The sequence below is a fragment of the Grammomys surdaster genome, unplaced genomic scaffold, assembly GCF_004785775.1.
Source record: "Grammomys surdaster isolate TR1022 unplaced genomic scaffold, NIH_TR_1.0 130, whole genome shotgun sequence".
Classification (NCBI taxonomy): Eukaryota; Metazoa; Chordata; class Mammalia; order Rodentia; family Muridae; genus Grammomys; species Grammomys surdaster.
Window position 1 is genome coordinate 5,488,255 of NW_021604588.1, and position 7,352 is coordinate 5,495,606.

Genomic DNA, 7,352 nt, shown 5'->3' on the forward strand with positions numbered 1-7,352 from the left:
GCGGAGTGGGGACACTGGCCGGGAGACCCAGAGGAAGGACACCCGTGCTGCGACTGTGGCGTGTGAGTCCAAGTTTAAGGTAAGAGTTGGGCTGGGGAGCGACGGAGCCAGCCAGTCCGATTCAGGAAGTCGAGTTCCTGATCTCAGGAGCAGAGCTGGGTGCCCTGAAACCTCAGTCAGTGACGCAGGGGGCGCTTTCCTCCAGGACACACGGGTGGCACCCACTGACCCGCAGCGCCGCCTCTCTCCCGGGACCTGGTGGTGGGAGGGAGGTGCTGGAGGAGGGACCCAGACCTCACTCTTGTGCCCAAGTCACTTCAGACAGCACCGGAACAGATCCAGCGGTCCGCCGGCAGGAAGCCTTCCAGCCGACCCAAAGGTGAGTTTCAGAACTTTCTTCTTCGCTTTGTGCTGTTGTTTTCAAAATACATTTGGGAGCTGCCCCTGCTGCGGAAGGGGAGTTTCCGTAGACAGAAATCCGCCCCAGAGAGAAGTGAGATAAAGGGGTTATTTCTAAGAAGCCTATTGCACAGTTGCTTTCGTTCTTGTTACTTTCCTCCTAGAGGTCTCTCCACTTCTGTCTGCTCCTGGCCTGCCACATGGGCTCCTCTGGAGTTTGGGGTGAAGTTCTCAGCTCCAGTTGACACCAGCTACAGGTAGGAGCCACCTGAAAAGGAGCAGAGGGACACTGTCTCAATGGGCAAAGTCAGTATTTGAGATGCTCCTAAAATCATTCTAAAGAAAACTATAATTTCAATGGGTCTAAGAGACTCACCAAACTGAAAATGTGGCCGGGAGCCAAGGGGTGGAGTGAGATCTGTATACTACTCTGGGTCTCCAGAGAATTTGTGTGACACATTTTTTTTCCTGAACTTTCCCAACTCTCTAAATGGTCCTTGATCTTCTTCCCGCCCATAAAGGTGGATTGGAACACTCACTAGGTCCCGTTTCCCTATGTTTTGAAGGGCTTTGTAGGAATGATTTGGGTAATAGTTAAGTGAATGTTAGCTGGATAGCTGTTGTTTTGAATACCAGTCCTGCCTATCTGAGGGAACTCAAGGCAGAGAGACTAGCACTTGCCCTAATGTAACAGAGAACACCAGCCGGTCATGAGAACCCTCGGGCCTGCTCTATCCAGGCTGCTCAAAGAGGAAGCATAGGTACTCAGCAATTCAAGTCTTGCCTGCCAAAGCCATTGTGCTACACCGACTATTGGAAAGAGAATAAGAACTTGCAGCTAATTTTAAGGATTCTTCATTCTGAAGTGCTGTTGGGGACCAAGAACAAGTCTTACATTTACACGGTTGTATCTTGTTCTTAACCTTGTACAAAGTTTACCAATACCACATAAAGAACCCTGAAACTCAAAGGTACTGCTACATTAAATGCAGCTGTGTCTTGTCTTGTCTTTATGTATTTTATTTTAGTTAAACTTTTATATGCAGGTAGTTTTGCAAGGGTCTCTCCTATCTTTGAGCTAAAATTCAGTTCTATCAACCACTTAGTCTGATGTGTCATCCCTTGGCCCAGTGCCTCCCTTCTTCTGAAATTCTGCCTCCCCTTCTTTACCCATGACACAGTTCTAGGAAAGACACCCATTATAAAACAATGTTTGGTGCACTGTCAACATTCTGCCAATAGAATGAAAAAGAATCGAAAGCTCCAGGGTCAAACCCAAGAAGATAATAAACCGTCAGCATGCTACTGAACCAGTTTTATCATAGAGGGGGCACATTCATTAGCTAAGCATTACTATACCTACTGTGTGTTGGACAGTGTACCAGGGCTGTGGAATCTAAGGCGATGATGTAGTTTCTGCTGTCAAAGAGCCCCCAGACTGACAAAGAGATGCTAAGAAACAAACCACAGTTCAGAAAAATGTACATCATATAACAGTAACAGCAAAACCATACAAAGGATGGAGCAATGGTCGTCTGGGAAAACAGCACTTCAGAAGTGGTGCATGATCAGGATCTTGAAAATGACTAGCATTTCCCAGGGTAGAGATACTGTGGGCAAAGGAAAAACCTTCCACAGAGTCTGAGGAACAGCATGGAATGGGGATTTATCCTCTCCTGCCAAGAGTGGGATGTCTTTTTCCAGCCATACTAAGCCATTATTAGGTAGTGGAAAGGTCCTCTCAGATTTGTGTTTGGAGAAAGAATTACTGTCCAGATGAGGGAAGAGGAGAAGCAGGGGAGCTGTATGAACACATGGGCAATGGAGCCTGAGAGGTGTGGGCTAGGGAGATAGCTTAGGTAAGGCTTTCCTGGGATACCTGGCACAGGAATTCCTAAAATTGTGAGTTCTGAATTAGTGGTACACAAGTATGACCTATCCATTTAACTAGGTGACTGAATCTCTAGGAATCATCCTCTCACTTTAACCAAGGAGGAGGAATGTCTAGTTCTAGGAATGTAAGATCTTCTAACACCTCTCCAGAATGCTAGTTACCAGACCTGTGTGAAAGACTTGTCTTCATTGGAGTGAAGAGAACGGCCTGATAAGACTGCTTGCAAACCCTGGCAGAGTTACTTTCAGATCCGGATGCCAGTGCCTACATCCAGATCTTATGTACTTTGGCATAGGGGCAAAAAACAAAACAACAAAAACAAAAAGCAACTAGACAGGTGTGTAAGCTCAGTATCTGACTTGACCACTTATCAACTGCCCTTGAACAAATCTTTGACTCACTCAGCTTCACTTCCTTCGTATTTAAAACAAATAATTATTACACACAAGGGCAGTGGTTAGAATCAGAATCCAATTGAAAAAGTAAGTACATTTAATGTGCTACATAAAATTTAAGGCTCTATAAAATGTGAGGGTTTGTTATTATTACCTCTTGAAGCTACCTAAACCACATGGTGTGTGTGCTAAGGACATAACAACATCATGGGTAGATGGTGCTTCTTTTTTAATAAACTATTTTAAGGCATAATGACAAAGTCTCTTTGTCTTATCAGTGCTATGTGTAGTCTAGCCCTAGCCTCACCTAATCTGTCTTCTTTCTTACTACTCAGTTTAAAGGGCCAGAGCCTAAAAAAGCAATGTGGTAATATGTGAGCATGCAGGTTGATCACCACATAAGAACTTTTGAGGCTCATGGGGCTAAAAGTAGGCAGAATTCTATCTGAGAGGCCATTGATGTACCAGGCTCACAGCTGAGTCGACCCACAGGTGCTTATTCTAATCTTCACCAAGGAGGTATCAGTTTAATAGGTGATAGTTCTAAATCTGGACATCAGTTATAGCTAGGGTATATTTTGTGGTTTTCTCTCATCCTGACCAGTGAAGCCTGTATCCTGAAGAGATTCAGGTGTGTCTCATATTCCAACTCAGTGGAGTTTGAAAATTATGTCAGCATCAAGACTTTTAAGTGAACAGAGGCTGGTGATGAAGAGGAAGTAACATAGAGTCAGAGATGTCAAATAAAAATAGAAATGGAAAAAAAACTCTAGAGATGAACTAACCCTGCCCTTTCACTGCAAAGATGAGCAAACTGAGGTTTAGGGAGGGGAAGTGGGTGCCACAGTTATACAACTGGTTAGTGGAGAGACCAGAACCCAAGCATTACTTGAATACCCAATACCATCTAAGGTCAGGGTCACATGGACTTCTGTATGTAAGGACAAGCACAGTACTCAAATGACAATGACGGCAAAGATAAAATGACAAGATCACAGTTCAAGGCTGAATCTTCTTGAAGTAGCTTCTAGGACAAACTCCAGATCTTGAAGAGACTCAGCTGGACCTTCTTTTTTATGAAAATACCCAAACTATCCCCCTCTCATCTGCTTCTATAGCTTCAGTCTTTTAACTTTCCTTGGAAGTTCCCAAACACTGCGTGTACAGGGAGACTACATACCGGTGCCTTAAGTTACTAAGGCCCTTCGAGAGTTTGCTCGAATAATCATGAAAACTGGTCTCAGAGATTAGTATGTGTCCAGAGACCAGCAAGAAGTTTCCCTTCCTTATCAGATGCCAACATATAATTCGTTTGTTTGATGGGAAAGGTTTCAGGTGAGTAACTGTAGCACACAACACTGGTCGTGGTTACAATGAGAGAGATAAGGACGGTGACGAGAGAGACCTTTTCCTTCTCTAAGCAGCAAAGGGACAATCTACAACAGTCTGCAGGACAATCCCTAGGGCTACAAGCCAGGTCAGGTGTCTTTTCCTAACATTGTCCAATTGGTCTGAGCAGAACGATATCTGGGCTGGTAGAGTAGACACTCAGTGGAGACTGGAAAGGGATGCTGGGTTGTAAAAGGAACTGGACACAAACATGGGCTTTCTTTGTCATGAGAAGGTCTCAAGGGACCATGGCAGTGCCCAGGCCCAGTCTTCATGCCTGAGCAGGCACTTGCTTCCATTATTGCATGCAGGCTGCCCCTGGAGTTTGTCTTTAAGAAAAGAAAGAAACCATGACCCACCCCCACATTGCTTGGCTTAAACTTGAAGAGACAAGTGTGCTTATAACCCACTCCAGGCTGCCCCTCATTCCTAACTCAGAAACTTCCCCTCCATACAGTCTTTTTCAGCTAAGTTTATTTCTCTCCCAAAAGACTCTCATTTCAAGATGAACGGGTTTAAGGAAAGCCCATAACCAATTATTACCTTTAGGGTGTTTCTCTGTTTTTGCTATTAATAAAAGAAAGTTGGCAGAAGATAGAGAAATGCTTGGATAATTATGATAGGACAGTTGTATATAAGGGAACTTGCTGTCTTCAGATTATTCAAGCAGGGTAAAGGTCGGTCGGGGGTCATAGATGGAAAGATGGGAGAGAGGCTAGGCCTAAAGGCAGGGGGGCGAAGCAGTGGGAACTGGGAAGTTCCTTCAGTGTTGGTGAAATGAAGCAAAATGACACAGGGCACATGCTTGTGTGAATCTAAGTGATATGTGACAGTAGCAGCTGTGAATAAGAGAATGCCGCAGTCTGAGTCAGAAACATCCTGTTTTCTTCCCAATCCAAGTAAGACATCAAGTCTGTGCCCCTCCTCTATGGTTCTTCGTCTTTGGCTCACACATGGATTCACGAGCGGGATAAAGTTCAGGCTTTCCATATCCTTTCTGCCTGTGGTCTTCAGACAACCACAGCCTTAGCTATTACCTGCTAGAACCAGCCACTCATACACACTAACCTTAATCCACACAGGAGCTAGATGTATTGAAGTGACCTTCCCATGGAAACTGGAGTAAACAGATGTCCATCCAAGCATTAGGGGCTCCACAGAGCTTCTGTGTGCATACCAACCTCTCAAAAGTTTCTTCAGGGGGTCCTGATAAGAGTTTGAGGCACTCAAAGATAGCAGCCATCACTTCGTCCTGCTCTTCAGATGGCCTAATAACACATCACAATATATTCCTGTTCTTTAGCTTCACACTAGGGAAGAATTCCAAAATGAACCAAGAGAATATATTACTCTTAAATCTAGTCCTGCAGGCTTACCTCTTGGCTTCCAACCTCCCTTTGCTCTCTGCACTTTTCACTCCTAGCCTAAAACATTACCTGCTGCCTGAGGCCGGCAGTCTGCTGAGCAGCAGTTGCCAGCTTAGCACAGAGCAGCCTAGATGAAAGCATCCAGGCTGGTCACGTGGGTGACCCCCATCACCCAGAAATGAAGCCTTCACCAGGAAAGGAGGCATATTAACCTGCCACCCCACCTAGACACAGCCTGTTCGGAGATCTCCTGGCTTCCAAATTAGAAAGTCAGACTCTGCCCTGTGGGATATTTGAACCAAAGCCTTCTCTAGGTCAAGAAGAAAGCAATGCCCTGCCAGGTGGTACAGCATACAAACTGACTTCCAATGACTGCATTCTTCCCAACAGGAGGATTATTTCTCTGGCCTCTCTGAGGAAAGAACCAGAGTTGTTAATTTATAGCGGACTGATGGTGCCATTTCCCCATGGAAAGAATACCTCTCTTTCAGACGGCCTGGGCCAAGGGAGGAGACAGCTGCAGGACATGTGCCATACAGGGAAGGTCAGATGTTCCTGACTGACATTTTCCAGGAACAAGAGTTTAGTGTTTTGAAAATATTATTCCTTTAAGACAGGCCCAAGAGTGAAGGGAAAGCGTCACTAATGTGTGTTCAGCGTCTGATATTGGAGAGGGCGAATACACTGAGAGATCTTTAACGCTTTACACTTTTCAAATGACTAAGAATAATAGCTGCATGACCATTTGTCTTCAAGAAATGTTGTATCATCCCCTGTGTCTTTTATCTTTTGGGGTTAAATGAACAGTATGTAAAATTAACTGTTATAAAGTGAGTAGTTCAAAGGCATTTACTACCGTACAACCAAACACTCCTAGCTACATCCAAAGTGTCTACAGGGCCTCCAGAGGAAGCCCACTAAGCAGTTTCTCTCTGTTGCTTGGTGCTCCCAGTCTCTGAAAACCACCAGCCTGTATTCCACCTCTGTGGACTTACCTGTTCCAGGAATTTCATAGTTGTAGCATAAGACAATTAATGACTGGCATTTTTCACTTGGCATGTTCTTGAAATCCAGCTGTGCTGTGGTCTCTGCTGGTACCCATTCTGTTTTATATCCCAATCTTATTCCACTATACATACACATTACCACTTGTTTAATCTGTCCACTGGTTTGTGGACATCTGAGTTTTGATTATTGTGCACAATACTGCTGGGAATATGTACATATAAGGACTTCCTTGACTCCCCCCCTTTGCAGCTCTTTGCAGGTGTATGCTGAGAAGTAGGCTTGTTGAATCGTATGATAATTCTATGTCTAGCTTTCTCAAGAATTGCCAAACTACTTTCTTTTTCTCCATGATTTTAGTTACATCCTTACAAATTCACTGTGCCAAAATATACCATTGTGTGTGGCATAAGTTTCCATGCCTGATCTCTTATTTGATGTCTTTGAGCTATTTAAACCCAATGTTTTAGAAATTTCCGAGATGTTTGGACTCCTAGTTTATGACTGCACAGGCGTTTGTACCTCAGCCAGCAGGTATGGGAGGTACTAGCTTTATGGGAGGTCTAGAGTGTCTCCAAAAAGTAAGTGTCACTACACATGGTGGCACACACCTTTAATCCTAGAATTGAGGAATCAGAGGCAGGTGGATTCCTCTCTGTGAGTTTGAGGCTGGCCCAGTCTACCTCTTGAGTTCCAAGCCTAACAGAGCTACATAGTGAGGGCCTGTCTTCCCCACCCATCATCTGGATGGTGTAGGAGCATGATGTTTGGGACCTGGTCCCTCTATGTAGCCCTGGCTCTCCTGGAACTTATTGTGCAGACCAGGCTGGACCCAAACTTACCAAAATATACCTGCCTCTGCCTCTCTGCCTCTCTGCCTCTCTGCCTCTCTGCCTCTCTGCC

The 7,352-nt window shown here is 44.8% G+C and overlaps 1 protein-coding gene across 4 annotated transcripts in view; it reads left to right on the forward strand.

The window, feature by feature from the left end:
- Positions 1-7,352, forward strand: part of Kiaa0040 (KIAA0040 ortholog) — a 33,308-nt gene continuing 25,956 nt past the window's right edge. The window contains exons 1-2 of one of the 4 annotated variants that reach the window (XM_028758568.1): positions 1-79; positions 206-379. The gene's annotated coding sequence lies outside the window, so the exon portion shown is untranslated. Of the gene's footprint in view, positions 380-563; positions 657-7,352 lie in introns of all 4 variants that reach the window. The other 3 variants (XM_028758576.1, XM_028758583.1, XM_028758559.1) reach the window with 3 other exon arrangements.